Source organism: Stomoxys calcitrans, chromosome 4 (genome assembly GCF_963082655.1).
Source record: "Stomoxys calcitrans chromosome 4, idStoCalc2.1, whole genome shotgun sequence".
Classification (NCBI taxonomy): Eukaryota; Metazoa; Arthropoda; class Insecta; order Diptera; family Muscidae; genus Stomoxys; species Stomoxys calcitrans.
In genome coordinates, this window is record NC_081555.1 from 73,520,097 (window position 1) to 73,545,723 (window position 25,627).

General features: G+C 37.7%; 1 protein-coding gene across 2 annotated transcripts in view; it reads left to right on the forward strand.

Annotated features, from left to right (window-relative positions):
- The window catches only part of LOC106086291 (myb-like protein P), a 198,246-nt gene that overhangs the window by 30,572 nt on the left and 142,047 nt on the right, over positions 1–25,627 (forward strand). For both annotated transcript variants that reach the window (XM_059366875.1, XM_059366876.1), the window contains exon 2: positions 23,698–23,744. The gene's annotated coding sequence lies outside the window, so the exon portion shown is untranslated. The remainder of the gene's footprint in view (positions 1–23,697; positions 23,745–25,627) is intronic.

Genomic DNA, 25,627 nt, shown 5'->3' on the forward strand with positions numbered 1-25,627 from the left:
CTCCTTTTTATAGCCGAGTCCAAACGGCGTGCCATAGTGCGACACCTCTTTGGAGGGAAGTTTTGCATGGCATAGTACCTCACAAATGTTGCCAGCATTAGGAGGGGAGAACCACCGCTGAACATTTTTCTTTCTGATGGCCTCACTAGGATTCACCGAACACAGGCGTTCAGCGTCATAGGCGGACATGCTAACCTCTGCGCTACGGTGGCCTCCAATCGCTATCGAAGCACTTTTGTAATTAAAGGGTTTTTGGTTTTACAGCAAAAGGAAAGTCCTTTCACCGTAGACGAAGCTGCTAAAGGGTTTACTATAAACAAAGTTAGTTACGTTCAAGACAACAACGTTTATGAAGCGAAACGTTAAACGGTTACAATAAAAGCAAAACTTCGTGGTAAAAGTAGTTTGTTTGTCGTAAAAACTTCCCAAACATTTTATTTTTTTTGTGTGTACATAAATCAAGCTAATGCTAACGGAACTCAGAAGTCCCACTCTAAAAAAATATATCTCCAAAAAAAAGCCACATGGCAGCATCGACTTCGTGTCAATAACAGTTTTACAACATTTTCGGGTTGGTTGGTGAAAAGCTAGTAAGTCATTACATTCGCACAGGCCAACAACAGCCGAAATAGCTGGGGCCAAACTAAATGCAAGGCAAAAGTAACAAAAAAATCCCACTAATTTGGTTTAATTAGTGAGACATTTCGTTTTGTGTTGCCACTGTTGCTTGTGGTCGATGGTACTGCTGCTAATTATTACGATTTTCTAAAAACTCTGACCACATGTTGGACAAGTAGGAAACACGGCTAGGAAGGGGTCACGGCGATTGTGATGTCTAGCAAATGATTTAATTTGTGCTGATTAAGTCAATTCCAAATCCCGTGCATATCGTGTGCATGCCATCGTCACTCAATCACTCAAGTCAGTCAGTAAGGTAGTAATTTTGGGACCAGCAGATAATCACTCCTAAATGAGCAACAGAGGGCAAAAAAAACGGTGTGAATTTTTGTGCTGTTTGCACAACTTTTGGTTAAATACCCCTCATCGCTGCCAACAGCATGGACGGACATGCAATTGAGCTTTAGCTGGAATGGTTGTTTGTGTGAGGCATACCTCGGGCCAATGTTTCGCTATTTTTTCTACTGGAGGGGTAAATTAAACATTGAGACCATAACAGTCCAATCCAAATAAAAACACAACACATCAGCAACTATACGCTGAAGAAAAATAAGTAGGAAAAACAACAGAAACGCAAAGAATTACAACATTTCAAATGAACGAAAGTAAATTTATGTGAATTTGGCACAAAACAATCGCCACAGAGCCCCCATAGCCTTATGTCGTCGAACCAAACCTGCTTACGTTTGATCACATGTTATATGGAATAAAGTGCTGGAAGGAATCTTTTTGCAACAACAATCCGGCGTTATTGGTCTGCAGTCTTGCACCATAAACATTTTAAGTTTGAGACCAAAAAAAAAAAAAAAAAAAAAACACCAGGTTTTGTAACAGAAAATGTTTTATTTCATTCGCAATTGGGATATTAACCACGTTTATTGTTATTTACTAAACGTTTTCGATGTAGTTTTTTCTGTAAAAATATCCTATTTTACATGAGATTATGGTTTGCGACTTTGTGTTTAATTTCCTCATAACTGCAGCTGCCAGCAAAAATAACGATAAATAACTAAAATGTGTTTTATTTGGCATGAAATTGAAATATATGAGATAATTAATGTTTTGTGACGCCTAAATATTGTCGATGGCTAAAACGATGAGAGGGACTTAAACTTTAATCGTTGACCTCTTTGGGGGATAGGCAGCCACTAGAGCCGCGGATCGAAATTCGATTCGCATTTTATTCTCAAATTCCCTTCATTTGAGTACCACATTGCGCTGGCCGGCATGAATATCCGTTTCCAAGATCGAATGTAGAAAATATGAGGTTAAGGAGGAAGGCCAACACCTGCAGGCCGAACAGTTCATTCTGGAAATATTTCGGGAAAATCGGTGCAGCCATTTTGATGTCCGTACACAACAAACAAACGGGTTGATAAACAATTAAACGCTCCTCCTTACATGAGTATTTTTGATCGTCTTGACATTCTAAGCTATATCATTGTAGCTAGACTGTCCGTATGTTTGTCGAAAGCACGCTAGCTTTCGAAGGAGCTGGGCGCTTGAAATTTCTCACAAATACTTCCTATTTGTGTAGGTCGGTAGATATAGTACATAGTTCAAAGCGGTTAATGTTTCAATATAGCTGCCATATAAACCGATCTTCTGATTTGTCTTTTTGGGTTCCAACAACTGTAAATCGCCCCATAGGATTTAGATCCTATCTCCCGTTTAGATTTTTTGAGCCTTTCGGGAGCAATCAAAACCTGATTTGGATTAAATTTTCCAACCAGGATTTTGCTACGGCTGTCAAGATCTATGCTTGGTTAGTTTAGACTAGAGTGGTAGAGATAGACCAGGTCTCTGGTGGAAATCGACTCACGACTCCCTCACTAGTATTCCGAGCACGTTATTAAGTCGGCTGCCGGAGCAACCAAGATTGTTGCTTAGTATGACCCAAATGGGTTTATAGCTTGATTGAGTTCCGATTTGACTTCTTGAGTCTGTAGAAGACGTAACTTAAGGGTGATTTTATGGCTATTATATATTATTTTGGCAACACTGGCTTAAACAGTTCACACACGTTTCGTGTTTTGTTTCACTATCAAACATCTTCAGTTTGGTCTACAATTTAACCATGAATAGTCCTACAAACGAACAACGCTTGCAAATTATTGAATTTTATTATCAAAATGAGTGCTGTTTTAGGAAAGGTCATCGCGTGCTTCCTCCACTTTATGGTCAGTTTAATCGACCCACTGAAGCGGCTTATCGGGTTATTGTGACTAAATTTCGCACAAAATTTACATTGTTGGACATTAAACCACCAACAGGCTTACGTAGAGTGCGAACTAAAGAAAATGTCGCAGCTGTATCGGCCAGGGTTAATGATGACCATCATTCGTCACCATTCGCAGCAATTGGGCCTCTATTACTCAACAAGGTGGAAAATTTTGCGGAAGGATTTAAGTATGAACCGTTTCAAAATACAGTTGGTGCAAGAATTTAAGCTAAACGACCTATCACGCCGCACCTATTTTTGGTGAATTGGCTCTTGGAAAGTTGGCTGAAGTTCTACTTTTTTTATCGAAAAATTGTGTTCAGCGACTAAGCTCATTTTTGGGTCAATGGGTACGTAAATAAGCAGAATTGTGGGTCTATGTTAAAGATCACGTCTATACAGAAATGCCCGCTGCAATTGACGCATTGAAAGACTACATTGAAGCATGTATTCGTGAGATATTGGCCTAAAAGTTGGAAAGAGTATGCCAAAATTGACTTAGTCCAATTTGGATAATTTGAGGCTCAGTTCAAACATTAAATGATATGGACCGTACTATCAATTCAAATAAAGATTTCATGCATCTTTCAGAATTTTTTGAAAAACTTTCCTATAGCTCTTAAAAAATCACTTTTAGATGATATCCTTAAGTTAAGTTTCTATATTCTAACGGATTCAATATTTCGTTTTGAATTTCAATCGTTGATAATTCTTATTTTACTCCCAATTTCACTTATTTTGAAACAAAATTTTTTTAAATTTTATTTATTTGTACTTTCAAAATCTAAAAATGTAAAGACGCTCCTATTATAGAGTCTTTATACTGAAAAAATTTGGCCTAACATTTAAGATGTTTTCTTATTCGTATGATTTTAGCAATGAAAGCGAGCCAAAGAACCAAACTTTAAAATAAAGATGCCATCTTTAAAATAAATTTCCTATTTACTAACGAACATGACCATCCGTTTCAAATTTTGATCGGAGATTGATTCTTACTTTACTTCATAGATGATTGTCTAACTATTATTTTTTCAAACCTAGCATCTTAACCTAAAAAAACTAAGCATTTAAAGACACTCCTATTTGTATGGCTATTTTAAGTCTGTAACTACAGTACATCATTGGCTTGCCCCGAAGTCAATTTCCTAATTTTCAACGATATTTTGAAATTTATTTTAGAGTTTTGTCTTTTATAATAAGACGCAAAGTTAAGGATTTATCAATCTAACATTTAATATAAAAAATCCTTAATGTGAAGGAAAATAATTTTCGCAAAATTAAATGTTTCCTTGAAAAGTTGGAAAATTTATCATCTTTAAATTAATTTGGCTCAAATATTTAAAATTCGGACAAACATTTTATCAGTGTACTCATAAGAAGACTTGTGCAAGATAATTTAGATTGTCCAAGCATAGAACACATTGACCACAATGTCAGAAGGATTGTGGCTGAAAGTGGGATCTTTCGGAGATACATAGTTGTCCTCTGCTGAAATGGAAATCAGCCCAAGAAAAACACTGGATGACCGGGCAGATTCGCAAGACTTTATAACAGAACACGTCGTTAAAAAGCGGAAGTTCACTGGGATGTGTTTTATGCATGGGTCAAGGAATGCTATAAGATTACCAGAGCGGCAAAACGTGCCTTTAGGAAGGGAAACAATGGAGGACATGTTGAGGCTTTTGATGAAAACACATTGTCCACAAGATACGACGGGACTCACGGATACACCGAAATTTTAGAATAATGAGGTTGATTGAAAGTCATCATTACAGATTTTATGGTAAAGGAAGCCTTGAGGAGCCTCAAACCATTAAGTGGAATATTTCCGACGAAACTACAGAAGGAAGCAGACTACCAGCGCCCCATCCGGCGAATATTTTTACAAATATCCTAGGACTTGCATATACCCCAAGCCCAACAAGACAAATTATGCGACACCAAAGGCCTACAGACGTATTAACCCTACGTCCCTTCAAATCAAAACCATGGTGGATACCATGATAACAGCATGGCTAAGTCAAAGGAATTTCAGTAGAGACTGCCCTGCACGAGGTTGTGCATAAAATAGAAAAATCCTTCGATGCCAAGAAGTACACATTGTCGGTATGTATTGACATCGAAGGGGCTTTAAACGGACCTGTGCGGAACTATATACTGATCCAATCCCTAGACCAGTACTAGGTGGATAGTGTCCATAGAGCCTGGATAAACGATATGCAGAGGAACAGATGTATAAATTGTGGGTCCCATGACATAAATACAAGAGATAAAGTGGCACAAGGCACGTCACAGGGGCATTTTATCGCCACTCCTATGGGTGGCCACCATATATAGCCTATAATGGATGCTGACTGAGAAGGGGTTCAATTCTGCTACGCAGACGATGGTTTATTACTTCTAAGAGGTAAAGATCCGAATCAGCTATGCAGAAGTAACGAAAGGAACAATGTCATCCTAGAGAAAACTGAAATCTGCCGGTCCACGAGAAATACGAAGACGGGCCAATTTGACGTACCACGTTTCCTCATAGAACGATTTCGATATCTAAAAAGGTCAAATACATAGGAGTGATCTTGGACAGGAAACTTAATTGGAAGTGGCACATTCAGGAGCGTACTGATGTTGGGCGCTATATAGACTGGTCGTAGTCTCGAAATGGGGCTTGAATCTGAGGATAGTCTACTGGGTCTACAGGAGCGTGATAAGACCAATACTGACTTACGCCTCAGTAGTTTGGTGGACTGCTATGCAGAAAAAGTGCAATCTAGGAATAATACAACAAGTTTAGAGAATATGTTGTCTTGAAATAGGCGGAGCGATGAGGACTTCGCCCAATGGAGACTGTTCTAAATGTCCAATCCATAGATATAAAGATTAAGTGTGAAGCTGCCACTGCAGCTATGAGACTTAAGGCGATGGAATAGTGGATAGAAGATAAGATCAGATTAATCGCGACGACGATGGGAAACCTAGATGAATTAGAAGAGTGTTCAGATTGGATACAACGGTACTTGAGGTCGAGTGCGAGATACTGCCGGTGACACTGTCTTGGAACTCTGATATTGCCATCTGGGAGATCATGCTACGCAGTTGGATTGAAGCTAGAGGACGGAGTGGGAATGGGAGTTCACATTGAGAACCCAAGGACTTTGATCTTTTAGGCTGTCTGACTTTAATACGGTCCTGCAGGTGGAGATCCAAGCGATCACAGAATGTGTGAGGTGGTGCGGTGTTAACGCGAGAACGTCGAGTGGGAACGTCTTTACGAACAGTAAACTGGCCATCAGGGCAATAAAAACCAGGGCGGTAAGGTCACAAACAGACTTGAAGTGTAAGAAGGAGATGGCTTGATCCGCATCGTTTGGTGCCGGGTAGAGCTGGCAAAACATCGATGGCCCTATCGATACTATCAATATTTTATTTTTGGTCTAAATATCGATTGATATTTTTCCTATCGATTCTATCGGCAAGGTTGAATTTTTTGCAAAATTTAACAAAAATTATCGATCCGACACTGAATATATCTTTATAAGACACATAGCGCCTATAAAGGGCGCTTTTTCATCCGATTTGTCCAAAATTTTGTACAATGATTTCTCTCAGTCCAGACTTTATTAAATTTACTAAATTTGGTTTTATTCGGTCTGTGAATTGATTTGCTTTCTATATAAATCGATCTCCTGATTTTTATTTGTCATTTTCATTTGAAATATCGATATTTATTATTAGAAATATCGATATTCATTATTAGAAATATCGATATTTATAATTAGAAATGTCAATAATATCGAATGTTGCGCTTGTCGATGGTTTGCCAGCTCTAGTGTCGGGTCATAGCGGAGAAAGGGTATGAAAGGGCAGAAGATTTGGCAGTGAAGGCCAGAGGTTTGCCATAAATAAACTTGGTTAACCCCAAGTCTTTCGGGTCGACGTAGTGCGATTTAAGGGCGTGGTCGACGAACCCGCATTCAACACTGTGGAACAGGGAAACGGTCCGTTGGAGGGCGAAAATCCTATGGGGAGATCCAGATTGTGAGAAGGCAAGGCTTTAACTGACAGGAAGTAAGAAAAAGATCAGTGTTGCTTTCGGTATAATAACGGGGTAAATAGCAATACGAGCTCACCTATGCAGAAGCGGTGCTGCAATTGAAATCATGTGGTGGGTATGTGGGAGGATGAGGAGACGTTGCACCATTTCCTATATCCTTGCCCGGCTTTCGCGGCTAACACACACCGACACTGAGGACACCAGACATGAACAAACTGAAGAACATGGTATGGAAATTATTTTGGGATTTTTTAGTTGCATTGATTTCCTGACATAGATTTCCTTTTTCGAGGCTACTTTAAAGTACTTAGAGCGCACAATCAGACGATTACTGGCTTAGATATGTGTCCATAGTGGCATGGGGCCGTATTAATATCCGCACTAGCTTTTCAACCTAACCTTACCGTAGTGCTGTAATAGCAGATAAATTAACTACTAACAGGCAGAAGACAGCTTGCTATTATCAGCAGACGTTTTTCTGGGAGTGTAATATCATATACACTGCACTACTACTTTAGTTGAAAAGATTTCAGCAAGATATACCCTGTTCAATTATATTGTTAACTTTTTCAAATGCCCAGCCCTAGTTCTTTAGAGGTAACAGCAAAGCCTAGTTTGAAACCATTCATATAAAAGTTTTCGTAATTTCTGTTATAAAGATCACAATAATACGACTTTAGAAAGTTATTTAAAAGTTTCTTCCGGTAGTATCAACTACTAAGGCTGAAATTTGTGTATGGAATAAGGGCTAGATAAGTCCATGAACAGATAAAGCCCTTGCAATTTTGCCCGATTCGGCTGAAATTTGGTATATGAAGTCGTGTATGACCTGCTCTATATCTTTAAACAGGCCATTATTTGTTCTGAATGACTTTTTTCCCTTGTTATAATTATAGGTTTGGTTTATATTTTTAGTTAAAGTTTTAAGCCTTTTCTGAATCGATATCCAAAAGTCAGGGATACATCCCACATTTCGGCCATTCATATCCTCAGCTTTATGACTCATCAAAAAAGCAAAATTCATTTCAAAACAGTAGCACTAGAAATCCCATGGCAATCCAACATTTTGTTGCACACTTCATTTGATTTGACGAATACAATTCACGGTAATCGTTTCTTGACAAGAAGAAATGGACAGACATATGCCAGCCCACTCACTTTGTTGATTTCATTAAAAGTTTTGAAGATTATCGAAGACATCTCAAACGTTAAGATATTCGTTACGATATCGAATACGATCGATTGTATTGTAATAAAAAACAAAACGTATATTTATTATAATAGTTATTTTCACAAGAAAAAGAAGAAAAAAATCTTGTTACACAAATCTCTATGCATTGGAAAATGATGGAAAGCAATCACGGATCGATCAATACTCATATCCATTTACCCATGAATAAACTGTTCAATTTGCAATTATTATTATTTTCTATTTTTCCAAGAGATGGTGTGGGGGTGGACGGGTGAATTTTTGCTGCTTGTTGTGAGGCAAATTAAATGTCAATTTCCGGCATCAATCTTTGTCAAATCATTTTGATGACAATGGGAAATTTACGAGTCAACAATGGTCTAGTGAGTGTGTATGTTTTTCATGTCTTCCAAGAGTCTTGGATTGCTGGATTGGATTGTCTCAAATGAAGCAAGGAAACGCGTGAGTGTTGGGTGTCATGGCGATTGTGATGGTGGCGGTGACGGTGACGGTGGAGGTGGTGTGCCAAAGCTGACGATGGTGAAGTTATTGTCAGCTGGAGTAACAGCTGAAATCTGTATGACAAAGTGATTTGATTGTAACATGAAAAACAGACTCACTGGCTGGCTGGCTGCCTGACTGTTTGATGGACGGACGGGCGCATGCGCAACTGTTATAGCATTTGGACGCCTATGCCCATGGTGGCCTGACTGACTGACTAACTGACAATCGAACGCACCAACATAATGAAGTGAATGTTTTATGTTTTACATCTGAATAAATTGTCAATTTAGATTTGTTGGTAGTTCCTACTCATTTGGTTAAAAGGGGCAGCACACACAGACACACTCAAACAATTGTTGTATTTTCCTTGCCATAACATTGTGAGACTACTCGCCTAGCCTGAGAGACTCCCACGTTTTATGCCTATAATCTCGTAATAGTTTTTAGGTTTTTTCTGGCCTTATTTTTTCTTGACTTTTTTGGTTGACTTCTACCCAAGGTATTGAGAATTGGTGATTTCTATTTGACGTTATCAAGCCAAACCAAGATGAACAACAAGAACACCATGCTAAGAATTTTGATTATTTACGATCCGAAATTCTTTTCTTAAACTACGAATATTGCCATGCTCTAATTTGATGGCAATTTAGGCCTCACTAATGACATCATATTCACTGTACAACATTAAAATATATTTTTTCCAAGTCATTTAAATGTCTTGGCCTAGGTTTCGTGAATAGTGTGGGTACGGGATGTTCAACATGAGAAAAGTGTCGTATGAAAACCCTGAGAAGCTGTTAAAATTGTTTTTCTTAATTGCAGTACATATTAGCACCGCATTATAGTTTTTTATGATAGGTAGTCGCCATTAAAAATAATTTTAATGTCGTTTTTAGTATCTTCTATTAAACCTAACAAGGAAATTACCTATGAGTCGGGGTCAAAGAATGAGGGTTAAAAAAGTGGGAAGACAGCATTAATTGAATTAATTTAATTGTAGAAACAGCCTATAACTATTTTAGACAAAAAAAGTTCAAACGAAGCTAACTTGGCCAGCTAACAGCTTCATTAGACTGTCCCACGCTATAAAGGTGAAATTTTTTCAGCAAACAGGGAAACACATACCCTTATTTTTTTTCTTTTGATCCCAATAAGCAAAATACGAAATATTATGGTGATCGGTTAACGTTCAACCGTGCCGACTCGACGCACAGTGGGAGAAAATAAAAAAAACAAGTAAAAAAATGCCGTGTGAAAACGGTTAGAGATGGAATAGTTAGAGCTGAGCGAGATCGTGTGCAAAATTTCGTGGTCCTGTGTTGTCCGGGCACCTTTTGGCAGGCAATTTAGTTGGTCACGTCGGTATGTCGAACAAGTAAAGACTGGCTGGAGGCCACCGTAGCGCAGAGGTTAGCATGTCGCTGAACGACTGGGTTCGAATCCTGGCGAGATCATCAGAAAACATTTTAAGCGGTTGTTTTGCCCCTCCTAATGCTGGCAACAGAGGTTCTATGCCATGTAAATCTTCTCTACAAAGAGGTGTCGCAGGTGTCCGTTCGGACTCGGCTAAAAAAAGGAGGCCCCTTATCATTGAGCTTAAACTTGAATCGAAAGTTTGCCCCTGTTCCTTAGTGGAATGTTCATGGGTAAAATTTGTCTAAAGTCGGGCGAAGCCTACCATTTGATACCTTACACCACATTGGATATGCAGCCTAAGTCGTCGAAATTATAATTTGCTTAAATTTGATATGTAAAATTTCAATCAAAATCCGTACATATTGTAGGAGCCATAAAGTAAATCGTTGTGCAAATTTTTTAGATGATCGACTGATAAATGGGTTAGCAAAGGTCTTAAAAGTGAAAATCGGGAGATGCATATATATGGGAGTTATATCTAAAACTAAACAAATTTCTATGAAATTCATCAGTCATCAGATGAGATATAAGAGAAACCTTCGTGCCAAATTTTGTGGAGATCGGCTAACAAATTACTAAATTATAAAGTGTTATTCAAAATCGGACGATAATATATATGGGAGCTATATCTAAATCTGAACCGGTTTCTATTAAATTCAATAGCAATACCGGAAGTCATAAGGGAATCCTTTGTGCCAATTTTCGTGTGAATCGGTTAATAAATGACCAAATTATTGCAATACTAAACCAAATCGGACGAACATATATATGGGAGCCATATCTAATTCTGCACCGATTTCTATGAAACTTACCAATAACATCGAGACTTATAAGACAATGGGTCTATCTCTCTTCCTTCTGGGTGTTACAAACAAATTCACTAAGTTATAATGCCCTATAGAACAGTGGTGGCGTAGGGTATAAAACTTGTTTGTGGTCCGTTTTTCAAAATTCCGTTTTGTTGGATAGTGCTCAAAAATCCTTACAAAAAAAGTCCACTTGAGGTCTACAATATCTTCACTGGTTTTGTTGGTATACGTGTTTTAATTTTTATTTGTTGAATTTTTGGCCGAGATTGGCTTCGTATTTTGCAATTTACGAATGCATTTATGGTTTGGTTTAAATTTTTATGCACGATTTGGATTTGTGACAAAATTTAAACTACTTTGCTGCTAGAAGTGTCAGCATCTTTTTATTCAGTTAAAAGTTGTACAGTTTGGAAGTCAAAAAATGTGAAAAATTGTATTTTTTACATTTTTGGTCAAAGAAAGGATTTTCATTGATAAGTCTTTATTGAAAAAACTTACATAAAGCGTATTTTCTTCGTTACAGATTCGCTTTGATTGAGATATGTTAACTTAAACTGGTGCTATATGTACTTCAAAATAGCCAATTTGTTATTGAAAAATTTAAAACCCCATCGAGTTCAAATATTCCAAAGCCAAATTGGGGGATCTGCCCCCAATTTGGCACATATTATTTTTACTCCATATGTCTCCTAAACCTATGCAAAAAATTTTTGAACTTAAGTATACTTGTAGCTTCCACAGCAAATTTAAAAAAAAATCGGATTTAGTAACCATATTTGCACGAAGAGGGTATTTAAAGGATATTTGTAAAAACTTTGGGTAACATTTATTTTTAGTTTTTTTAAGGACACTTTTGTCTGCACAATTCCAAAGAATTTTTAAGATATCTACTCGTTTTTATACCCACCATCGTAGGATAGGGGGTATATTCATTTAGTCATTCCGTTTGCAACACCTCGAAATATCAATTTCCGACCCTACAAAGTATATGTGTTTCGGATCGTCTTAAAATTCTAAAAGAATTTAACGATGTCCGTGTGTCTGTCCGTCTGTCCGTCCGTCTGTTGTAATCACTCTAGAGCCTTCAAAAATTGAGATATTGAGCTGAAATTTCGCACAGATACGTCTTTTTGATGAACGCTGGTTAAGTTCTTGAACAGGCCAAATCGGACCATATTTGGATATAGCTGCTATATACAGCGATTTTCCGACCTCTGTTTTAAGTTTCAGCGAAATTGGGTTATAAATGCAGCTTTTATGGGCTCAAGACTCTTAATCGGGAAATTAACTGTCAGAACGCTAACTTTCGAAGAAATAAAACTAGGCGCTTCAAATTTCGCAGGAATACTTCTTATTGGTGTGAGTCGGTTAGGCTATTTCGGTCCATGTTTTATATAGCTCCCATATTTGCCGATCCTGGATCTTGACTTCGTGAGCCTCTAGAGCAATTCTTATCCGTTTCGGTTGAAACTTTGCACCAGTTGTTTTATTTTAACTTTTAACAACTGTTCCAAGTATGGTCCAAATCCTGATAGCTGTCATCTAAACCAATCTCGGATCTTGGCTTCTTGATCCGCTAGAGGCCGCAATTATTATCCGATTAGGCTGAAAATTTGCACGAAGTGTTTTATTTTCACTTTTAACAACTTTGCTAAGTATGATCCAAATCGGATCATAACCTGATATAGCTCCCATATAAACTGATTTCGTATCTTGAGTTCTTGAGCCCCTAGAGGGCGCAATTAATATCCGATTTGGCTGAAATTTTGCATGAAATGTTTTGGTCATCAACAACTGTGCCTGGTACGGTCCAAATTGGTTCATTACCTGATATAGCGCTCATATAAACCGATCTCGGATCTTCACTTCAGGAGCCGCTAGAGGGCGCAATTATTAACTGATTTGGCTGAAATTTAGCATGAAGTGGTTTGTTTTGACTTCCAATAACTGTGGCAAGTATGGTCTAAATCGATTCACAACCTAATATAAGTCCCATATAAACCGATTTCTCGATTTTATTTCTTGAGCTGCTATAGGGCACAATTCTTATCTGATTTGGCTGAAATTTTGCAAAATGCACAATGAATTCCACTTTGGCCTCCAAAGGCCGAACCAAGTATGGCTCCAATCGATTCATAACTTGATATAGTTTAAATAGCATATAAATTTTTATCCATTATCCTTTGTTTCCCTGTAAAGAGATATAGGCCAACGAACTTGACATATGTGATCCATGGTGGATGTCAATAAGATTCGAGCCGGCCAAACTTAGCACGCTTTTACTTGTTTTATATGAATACTAGCTGAATTCGGCTCATTCCTCTGCGTCCTCAAATACTTGGACATAAATTTTAATGTCATATTCGTAACTTACTTCCAAAAACCTCTCATGTATAGCACACATAAGGGGCAACTTTTTATTGTCATATTCGAAATCTACTTGGTGGAATAATCCTCTAATATGCCTATTTGGGGAGTTTTGGTCCGGTCGGCCCCCTAGACTCTTGGACCCAATTTTTAATATCATATTCGTACTCTTTACGCAAATACCTTTAATTTGAGTCCCATATTGTTCTAATCGGTCCACTTTTCATTTTGGATGGCGTTTTTGCGATAAGGGGAAGAAAGCTTAAAGCTTACGTCTATTTCCACCCCAACCTATGCAACCTGTGGGAACTTTAAGAAAATCTATTCAGCCGTTTCTGAGTCGATACGGGATAAGCAAATTCACAAACCCTCAAACAAAGAAAAAAACACAAATTCAGGTTTGTTTGTGTGTTCCTTATAGACTGGGAAACGGCTGAACCGTGCGATTTAAGCAAAATTTTGTGTGCTCTCATATAGTACCCTAAAAATAAAAATTTGGTATCCAAATTTCGGATGGGGTACCTAGGGGGGCCGCCCCACCTTAAAACCTACCAAACATATATTTAGACCAATCACGACAATATGGGACTCAAATGAAAGGTATTTAGGATAAGAAAACGTATCTGATATTTGTCGGACTAAATGCTAGGGGGACCACCCCAACCCCCAAAACACCCCTAAATCGGACATATTTACCGACCATGGCTATATGGGACTCAAATGAAAGGTATTTGCGAGTTGAATACGAATCTGATATCCAAATATGGGACCACGTTTCTGGGGGTTCACCCCTTTCCCAAAACACCCCCCAAACGGGACTTTTTTACTGACCATGGGAATATGGGGCTTAAATAAAAGGTACTTGAGTGTAGAATTAGAATCTGATATCCAAATATAGGACCAAGTGTTTGGGGGCGGCATCTCCTCAAAAACACCCCCCAAAGGGGACAATTTAGGACCATAGCCATATGGGGCTCAAATGAAAGGTCTTTGGAAGTAAAGCACGAATCTGATATCAATATTCGGGAAAAGTGTCTATGGGGCCACCCCACCCCCACAACACCGTCCAACCCCCAAAACACCTCTAAATCGGACATATTTACCGATCATGCCAATATGGGACTCAAATAAAAGATATTTGGAAGTAAAGCACGAATCTGATATCAATATTTGGGAAAAGTGTCTATGGGGCCACCCTAGCCCCACAACACTACCCAAATAGTAAGTATTTGCCGACTTTTGCAATATGAGGCTCAAAAAAGAGGGTTTTTAAAGTGGAACCCGAATCAAATATATATTTAAAGGTCAATTCACTGAATGGCCGCTCATCACCCAAAACACCCCCAAGCCGGTCACGTTTGTCGACTATGCAAATATGGGGCTCAAATGAAAGGTCTTTGGGAGTAAAGCACGAATCTGATATCAATATTAGGGATAAGTGTCTATGGGGCCATCCCACCCCACAACAACACCTAAATAGGAAGTATTTTTTGACTATTGCAATATGAGGCTCAAATAAGGGAGTTTTTAGAGTAGAACACGAATCCGATATACATATATATATATATTTTCAAGGCCATCTCACTGAGGGGCCGCCCATCCCCCAAAACACCCCCTAAACCGGTCATGTATTCCGACTATAGATGAATGGAGCTCAAATGAAGGGTATTTGGGAGTAGATCATGAATCTTATATCAACATTAGGAACCAACTGTCTAGGGTACGTCCCACCACCATAACAACCCCCAAATAGGACATATCTGCTCACCAAGGAAATTTGGGTCTTAAAGAGAGTGGAACTAAATATTTATAATTTTTAGGGCCAATACCCCAAACCGGACATATTTGCAGACTTTTGCAATAAGGAGTTTAAATGAGATTTAAAAACGAATTTGATGTCCAATTTTGAGGCCAGTGGCAATATGGGGTTCAAATAAATGATATATAGATATATGAGTATAGAGCACGTTGCTGATATATTTTCCGAGCTTAGTGTTTGGGCGACCACCCCAATCCCCAAAACACCCCTAAATCGGCCATATATACCGACCATGTCAATGTGGAGCTTAAATGAAAGGTATTGGGGGGTAGAGCAAGAATTGATACCCACTTTCGGGATCAATTTTCTGGGGGTCAACCCCTTCCCCAAAACACCCTGCAAAGGGTAAAAATTTTTCGACCATGCCGATATGTGGTATTTAAGATTAGAAAACGAATTTGATAACCAATTTGGGCCTTGTGTTTGGGGGACGTCTCAGCGTGTAAACTCCCCTAAACTAATGGCAATATGGGGTTTAAATAAATGCTATTTGAGAGAAGAGCCTGGGGGACCACCTCACCCCCGAAAACACCCCTAAATCAGATATGAGAAAAGCGGGCTGAAATAAAGTATTTTAAGAATGGAGTACACCTTACATACAAACTTAAATTGGTAGACCAATAGAGATCGTATGGGATTCGGACAATGGCATTTATATTGTTAAACAATTAGTCAAGCGATATACTATTTTCGTATCATGCTATTTCACTAAAAGCTCTTTAAGTGTCGAAAATAAATATTCAAATGAAACTTTTGTTCCTGATAAAGTAAAGAGGCGCAGCGGAGCGGGCCCGGGTCAGCTAGTATATTTATATAGAAAATCTTTATATGTTGCTTTGAATGAATATTTATTTGTTTATTCTTTCAATCGAAATGTATTTAAATTTGTTAAAGGAACATAGTTGCATACAAAAAAAATTTTTAAATTTTTCCCGATAAAAATCAAACCGGAAATTTTTACCGGCTTGATCAAACTAGGCATATAAGAAATCTAGGTCTTTCTAGTGTTAAAGGACTACGAGTTGTATCTATTGGTATTAATATCACCCTACTATAATGTACGCAAATCCATTTGAGGCACAGACAAATTTCAACCCGAAAATTTAGAACAGTTTGCTATAGATTTGGATGGCATCACTTTGAGATAGTTTTATTCAATAGAATTTTAACTACATTAAAATTTATTTAAAAATTCCAGAAACAGCATGTCAATATCATTTCTCTAATTTGACTCATCGCAAAAATTAGAACAAGTCATAAATTTATGAAAATCTTATAAGGAGGGAGACCCCTACACGTGGATGGGGCATAGACCATAATTTAGCATATTCGCCGAGCACATTTATTCACTGAGTTAGAATTTATGATAAATTTATTTAAATTTTTACTTTCGGATGGGATCTGCTAAAAATTTGCATTTCATCTCTGATATTTGATTATTTTGTTAGATCATTGTCAGAAAAACAAACAAATTTATGACCATCACATGTCCATGTAAATGTTGGGATTTTGCTGCTTTCTCATGCCATTCTGGTGGCCCGCAAACTTTTGTTTTATTTTTATTCGAACTCCAAACAAAGCTTAAAACTTGTTTATCGGCATATTTCTGTTTGGATTTTTTCTGATTGTTTTTTTTTCTCAATGTGGTTCTACTTAATTGATAGCTCGGAGTGTGAATGAGGTTGGACATATGTTTTGAGAAATATCAATCAAATGGTGCGACGTTCGCCGTTTTCTTTTATTTTATGGGCTTCCACCGTAAAAAGAAGCACAGGCAAATAAAATAAATATGAAATGATTTTGAATATGATTGCTGTTAAGTTGTAGCTATGGATGGATGGGTAGATGAATAGATAGATAGCTGAATTGATTGTGATGTTTATAAAAAATGCCTACAAATTCATTTTATGACTTGGCTAATTTTGTCATAGTTTTGCCCACAATACAATGGAGATACTCAGAAAATCGCAGTTATAAATTTCCATACCATTAATGGTCATTAATTATGATAAATTGTTCTTGGGCTGAGTTAACAAAATGAATGAAAGAAGTAATACTGCTCCATAACGAGCCATTGTTCGAGGCTAGTATATTTGTTCTTGAGAGGCTGGTTGTAGCGGTGATTTAACTACAAATCATAACTAATATCTGAATGGTAGTCATTTATGGTTGAGGTACATTTGTCAGTTATGATTGTTTGTTGGTAGAGTTTTGGGGCTTTAGAATTTATTTGACATCATTTATAAGCATAATGACTAGAATTGGGCTATGATTGTTTGTTGTCTGTTTATTCTTTTTGTAATTCATTGAGAAACTGTGGTATTACCATTCACAAGCAACGATATAGTGTATGTGTTTTAAGTCTTTTGTTTTTCCCCCAAATTTGTCACCTAAGTAATGGTAGTAACATGTTTTTTTTTTGCTGTTTGGCATTTCATCAAATTTAAATAGAGTTTCTGATTTGCTTGTATTATGACAACAATGTACATAATTGGTCAAAGCCATATTATAATGGCTATGAGTGGGATAGTTTTCGGACTAAAAATGTGGTTCAACATATTCATTTGGAGTTTATCGCTTCCTACATTAATGCTTTCAAACTAATAGGCGTTTTTCCTATGATATGAAATATCTATTGAGTAATTACCACGCAAATATATTTGCGCTACTGGAACAAAGAACTAAAAAAACCAAAATTTTAATGGGCAATTAAATTTAGCTATTTTTTGTCCGGAGATAGATAAGCTTCAAGGGTGTTTTTCATTGTAGTTTTATAGGTATTTTATGGATTAACCGATGCTGTGCATTTCATATCAAAAAACCGATACATTGTCAATAGATTTATTTGCGGTTCATTTGTATTTTTAAGACACGACTCGTCATTCTTCCACTATCGGTCTGAAATGGATCGGTCAAAACTCCAACTTGATTCTAGTAGGAGTGTTTTTCCTCTAAGCTACGCGTCGTGGAAAAAAGAATGTTTTATTAAGAGTCGACTCCTTATTGTACTGCTTGATTTTCTTCGAACTTCAGCAGAAGTAATCTTTGATTAACGTTTTTATTTGATTTAAAGTCCATTTTGCCTTGTCCGATCGTCTATCCGCTCTTCCGTCCACATGTCGAAAGTACGCTAAATTGTGGTATCCCCATCCCCTGCAACAGGTATACCATGGGTGGTCACAATCGGAACACAACCTGATGTCTATACGAAAATTCGTCCAGATTGATTCATTACCCATCTGTTGAATTCTGCTTGAGTTTCGGGTATAGCCTTCAGTTTTTTAATAATAACTTACTTACTAAAAGATGCATTACGGCAGACTTGGGATCTGTAGATCCAAAAAATGGGTTAGGAGAGGAACAACTCAAGGAGGTGTACTGTCTTTTCTACTTTGGAAGGTAGCTATAAACAATATATTATTGTCTCTGGAAGAAAAAGTTGTGAAAGTGTTCGCAAATGCTGATAACGTACTATGGGCGAAATGACCGATCTGGCACCTAAAAACTCAATATTCGACTTGTTTGAAATCGGTAAAATGGCATCTCAATCAATCACAAACATTCCACTGATATTACAAATCGATTTAACAATGATTGATTCCGTACAGTAGAACAACTGTAAGCTGTCATACTCAACAAATGTTTCAGCGGGCGCCTACCACGTGTTTTTATGCATTATTAAACAGGTTATAAATTTGCGTTTGTGTCAGTTTGGTGAATAAACATTCATTGGGAGAGAGATTGAAAAAAAAACTATATATATTTCTGTGACCTGTGCTTACATGAGGCCAGCGTAGCGCAAAGGTAAGAAAGTCCTGCTGAGAACACCAAAAATTTTTTTCAACTGTGGATATCTCCTTCTAATGCTGGCGACATTTGTGAGGTACTTTGCCGTGTAAAAACTTTACGAGATATTGCATTTTTTTGGAAACAATGTCGGTCCTTAGACTGGAAGTTTATAGAATATGGTGTAAGCCAAATTGAGAGATAGGTTTAAATGAGAGCTATATCAGGCTATGGAGCGGCTCACACCATACTGGTACAGATGTTGGAGGTCGTTGTGCAAAACTTCAGCCCAATCGGATAATAATTGCGCATTTTATGGGCTCCAGAAGTCAAATGGATGGATCGGTTGATATGAGCTCTATCCAAATCTGAATCCATATGGTCCAATGCCCTACATCATTAAGATGTATCTTTGCAAAATTTCAAGTGGTTAGCTTTATTCGTTTGATCTCAATTGTGATTTCAGCAGACAGACGTACAGGCCGAAGGATATGTCTAGATCGATTTAGTATATCAATACCATCACGAAAATATACACATTACAGGGTCGCAGATCATATTTCGAGGTGTTGCAAACGGAATGACTAGATTACTTTACCAACGTCCTAGTTGGTGGGTATAAAAACAACTTTTAAAATATGAAAAATTGTTGCAACTTTCACTAAAAACCAAAAATACAAAAAAATATAGTTTTTATAGAAGCTTAATCTATTTTGATACGAGCTTAATGATCGAAGAATTTTTACTATTCAATAGAAGAGTGAAGCCAGAAGATACAAAAACGCCAACCATAGTGTGACGCACTTCGTCCTCTTGGTTAAGGTAGGTCGTCTTCGGACACTTTTGGGTGTGAAGGCTTAAAGGGCCGAAAGTTCGTAGGTAGTACATATATCTAGTTCATTGCGAAAACGCCTCTATGATATAAATTCCACACTAACCAAGCTCGATACCCTGTCTGCTAGCTGTTCCATTTCCAACGCATGTGTTTGTGTGTTGCAGTGTCAGATTTAGTGTGACGTGGTTATTGCGATTAGGAGAAACTTTCCCAGTACTCTTAGAGATATACTTCAGGAGGCTCTAAGTACGACAGCAAAGTGGGCTACAGGAAGTGGTCTAGGCGTAAATCCGTATAAGACAGAAGCAGTTCTTTTCAGCATGAGATGGTACAAGTTATCTACAGTGGCACCTGTCTCGTTCGGAGGAGAGAATGAAAGCGTGTTTTTTGCTGGATGGGAAATTGAACTTCAAATCAAACATTTTGGAAAGGACAAAAAGGCAACTCTGACCCTATATGAATGCAAGAAAGCCATTGGAAAAAATTGGGGGTTTAAACCGCGTGTCATGCACTGAGTATATACTGCAGTTGTAAGACCTATAATGTTATATGGTGTTATTGTCTGGTGGACTAGGCTTCAAAAATCCACCTACTGTTCAATAATCAGCCGGATCCAAAGAATGGCTTGTTTGTGCATCACAGCCGCGCTGAGGACGACACCAGCTGATGCAATGAATTTAATGGTACACCTTATGCCTCTGAACATTGTGGCTAGGCAAATTGCTGCGACCACTGCCGTGAGGCTAAGGGAGGTTTCTCTTTGGTCATGCGCCTTCACTGTGTTATCCTTGATACAATGCCCGATACGTGGCAGTGTGGATTACACATTACCTCAGCTGCTATGTGATGAAACGTACTGCACCTATATTCCTGATAGAACCGAAATCCCTTGTAATAGAAGTAACATAAACTTCTATACGGATGGATCCAAATTGGACGACCCGGTGGGCTTTGGTGTGTACACTGAAGAACTTGGACTGGTCATATAGAGAAGGTTATCCGACCACTGTAGTGTGTATCAAGTGCAGATCCTTGCAATTAAAAATAGGTGGTTATAGGAATTCAACCACTTTAAAAACCCTGCAGGCAATGCAAAATCGAGCAATAAATGCCGTGTTTAGGCTGCCTCCCAGATTTCCAACTGAACGACTGTATTCTAATATCTGCAAATCTGTCTTGCCGATTCATACCCTATATAAGTATAAACTTTTGTTGTATGTTTTCAAAGTTTTACATTCATTAGGTTATCATACTATTACATTTTCTCAAAATCAAACAGCATTTTCAACAAGAAATCAACATGATCTAAGAGTAGTAAGATGTAGATTGGAGTTAACGAAACAACGTATTGAGTTCATTGGATCATTTGAGTTTAACCAATTGCCACAGAATATAAAGTTTGAAAATCGCATATCAAATTTCAAAGTAAATTTAAAAGCCTACTTACAAAATAATTGATAATATGCTTCTAATGTGACATTGATAATGCAAATAAGTTTAATTTTTTATATTAACTTTCATTAATTGTTTAATTTAAATATATATTAATGTTTTGATATAACTGCCAGCTTGCCTCAATTATGCCTATTGGCGCTGAGGCCACAATTCTTTTGTACTTAATTTAATTGTAATAAATATTGAATTTAAAAAAAAAAAAAAAAAAAAAAAAAAAGGCTAAGATATAATGTCATAACGAAGACTGGTAAAAATATATTCTCAGACAGCCAGGCAAATCTCTGGGAAAAATATATTTGAACTCAAAACCGTCCATGATTGTCGTAGACTTCTCAAAATTCTTCTGGGTGCCTGGCCGCTAATTAGAAGGCATCTTCCTTCTCTCGGAAGAAGAAAATTATTTAGACTACTCTTTGCAAGAATACATGCTATATGTCTTTCTTTTCATGTGCTCTTGAGTATTTTAATTCAGGATTTCTTAGTTTACAAACCATTACTCACCTCAACCATGGCACCTGGATGAGATCGACGTCAAATCCTCCTTCCATCAGAAGGACCATTAGTACTGCCAAAGCCACCTTACAATGGCGGAGATTTAGCTGCAAAAACCGGATCATAATCAGGATTCAGAATTTCCACCACTGTTGCGTTAGCCTCGTCTTCTGAGTCCGCCAGGAGCTAATCCTCACAGGATACCGTTTAGACCTCTTCCCCTCCTGTTTCGACCGTGGTAGAGGGATTTATAGTATTCTACAATCCGCATGACTTTAGAGATGCGGTCGAAAATTCCTCAGACGAGTGTTCAGCAACACCTGCCGAGTTGTCTTCTGATTCCTCAACCCCACTGTTTCTATAGACCTTCAGCTTCAACTTGTTGAATCCGTAATATATAGCTGCTTCAGACGTTTTGAGGTCTCCAAGGCAGTCGGAGTTTAGAACGAATACTGCATGTCTCCGCTCGACATCAGCATCATCCAATCTGACAATCTTCCAGTCAGTGGCTGAAAGTTTGGGATTACAGTCCCTTAGTCCCCTAAGTATGGATTTAGGATCTGATGGAATACTTGGTATCAGAGCGTTCCATTGGTCGAGAAGGAATATCTTCCTTCTTGATTAAATCCAGTGCTGTACCTGGCCAGATCTCGTCAAGCTTTCTTGGGGCGCAACGATATATTTGGAGGAAGCCCTGGAAACTCCACAAGATCGAAGTGTACAGATGACAGTCCATTGACTATCCCACTCCTATTGTTCCAAAGTATGCCCACCTGTTCTTCCCCCTTGTTGACAACTCCCAACACAAAGCATAGTAATGTTGTTCGCCTTTATTCTTTTGGGCATGGGATGACCACCAGGTGGCTGCAGCCTTTTGGCTGACTGTGGTGCCGTTTCCAAACCTACACACGAAGCCTTTGCGAATCTCCCAGCCCCTCTCTCCTTATTGCTGAGAGTTTTAGGATCATTCGATAAACTTGAGATCGATTTGCCTTTGATTGTTTCAATCTCTTAAAGAACGTATTGGTTTGCCAGAGAAGCCCGAGGGCCTAGGCAAATTGTAGGCATGCGAATATAAAATAGGTTCGGCCTTGTCCTTAAGACTCCAACCAGGTATCTTCGTCAAAAGCCTCAGCTGACCAATCGTCTGTCGGTTGGTAAAACCTGGAGAACACACTCCACCAGTCGAGGTTCCAGTAGCAGACAACTTGCTACGACCTGATGCCACCACCACGGCTGTTGTTTTTGGAGTCCATTCTAATCCCACTCCTAGATTCTGCCCTTCCTGCAGATCATCAACCATCTAATGGATAAGACTATCGTAGCTATCCTTGAGTGACTTAAAATTATCTCCGTAAATAACTAGTTTTTGCGAATTACAGAATATTCTTGCGAAGCAAGATAACAAAATGTCTGCTCCAATCATCGGTTCAAACAAGAAGATAACTTTAGAATACCTTGACCCTATCCCGCACTGTCTAGAAGGAGAAGTTCCACTATTCTTTGTTATTTCTTCGTTGACTTGTCTGATTAATCGGATGTGAACGTTCGCAAGTTATAAGGCTGATTCAACGGCAGGAACTAGAAACTATCTTCTTTATCCTGATCCTGTTAATGGCCTAAAGTGAAGCCTAAAATCTAATTTAACCTAAGGTAGGTTATAATTTATTAAGCTCTCCCTTTCCTTACTATTTGACATATCCATACATTTGAAGGTTAAGGATTACAACAACTTATTTATGATCACCAATAAAGTTACAGCTTACTGTTTTTGCATTTTCATCTTAACTATATTAGAAGGTAATAAGCCTCTTTCCTAATTGGACTCACATAGAACATAAACAGCACTGGTTCAAAGTTTAACGGCTGATGATGACATTTGATTTAATTATTCGCCTCTTAACGTCTAAAGTTTGGTTGGTGCTTAAGTCTTTTGTGTTCCACATTCCTAAGCGAATGTTTCGGAGATACCATAAAATCACGTTTGCGTCTTAAATCTTTTGGGTTTTTTGTGAGTTTTTGTATGGCTGGCAACATCATAATGACATTTTTCTTTATTTTTCATTTTCTTACAGAACACAAAATAAGAAACAACAGTGATCACAGCAACATAAATTATAAGGTAAGTAAATGCATATTTTGTCATATATTTGAACGTTGAACGTTTATTTCGTAACTCACAACAATTAATAAAATCAAGCGTAGAAAAAAAACGAAACCAATCAAAAATTCCATCAACGTTCAACATTCATTCAAAAAATCTGCACAAATAAAGTGCAAAAAAATGATACAAAAGTAAATTTCCAATAAATTTCATTAAATGAAATGCTTGTTAAAAAAAGGCACCAAATGGACAAAGAATGCCAACACAATGAAAGCTGTTTGTGTTATTTGGAAGAGTTATCAAAATAAACAAACTCCCACTCTCCGAAAAGGTTTGCGTTTGTGTTTGCGTCAAAAACTTCAATCCTCTACTGTGTAATAGCCAACGATCAATTAGCGCTTAATAATATTATATAAATAATAATCGTTGACGGTTGATAGAAAGAAAATAAAACAGATTCCATTAAAATTCGAACAAAAATAAGCAAAGAGCCGCTTTTTTTCTCATAACCAGCCAATTGTTTGACTTATGGACAATTAAGATTTATTTATTGTGATTTTATACAAATTTTATGCGAATCACAATCGCTTCTCAGCAGCCATGGAGAAGTGTAGTTGTGATTCGTAACAGAGTTGCCATAGATATAATGTGCGGCTAACAACTTAAGCCTAGTGCTGACTGCCGGTAAAAATCCAACGGAATCTGTTCTTCATGAGAACACAAAAAAAAGCCAAACAACAACAAACAACAGTAACCTGTGCAAACGTATTGCGATGTCCAATTAAACATTTCTTGGAAAATTTTGTAAAGATCGGGCCAATATTGTGGCGACTAAAGTCTTAAAAGGCCATATCGAATGAAGGATATATATGGGAGTTATATCTAAGCGGAGCTGATTTTTATGAAAGTTTGTCCACGTATTAGGACGAAAAATAAGACTTATCGTGCAAAATTTTGGATCTAACCAGTCTCGTTCATAGCGTTACAAAAAAAAAAAAAAAAATGCACAAAGCTATAATACCCTGTACCAGAGTGGTGGTGTAGGGTATAAGGATAACAGCATTGAAGCAGAGTTGATTGGTGCCCATTTTGTGAGCAGTTAATTTCATTTGCAATTAGCTAAAGCGATATTTACACTGACGCAGCGATACGTCGCTACAATTTTACTCATAGAAATCAGTACCACTTCTACGGAATGTGTTCGCATTTACTTGGTCACCATTTTTATACCCAACACCACTACTGTGGTACAGGGTATTATAACTAAGTGCATTTGTTTGTAACACCCAAAAAGAAGGGAGATAGTCCCATTGATAAGTATACCGATCGACTCAGAATAACTTTCTGATTCGATTTGGCTCTGTCCGTCTGTCTGTCCGTCTCTCCATGCTAATTTGTGTACAAAGTACAGGTCGCAATTTTCAACCGATCGTCTTCAAATTTGGTACAAGCATGTTTTCCGACCTAAAGACGAAACATATTGAAATTGGAAAAAATCGGTTCAGATTTGGATATAGCTCCCATACGTATGTTCGTCTGATTTGCAGTAATAATGCAATAAAATGGTAATTTTTAACGATTCTCTTGAAATTTGGTAGGAAGGATTTTCTCTTGACTCTCTTTGGTTAATTTCATAGAAATCGGTTCAGATTTAGATGTAGTTACCATATATATATGTATCGCCCGATTTTCACTCCTAGAGCCACTGCAAGAGCATTTTCCCAAAATTTATACAACGCTTTCCTCAACGACATCCACAATATCTACAAAGTTTAGCCCGAAATCGGTTGAGATTTAGATATAGCTATAGATATAGATAAATAAAATGTTCTTTTGTTATTTGATTCTCTCAAAATTTGCCAGGACGAATTTCCTTATGACTCTCGACATTACTTTTACAT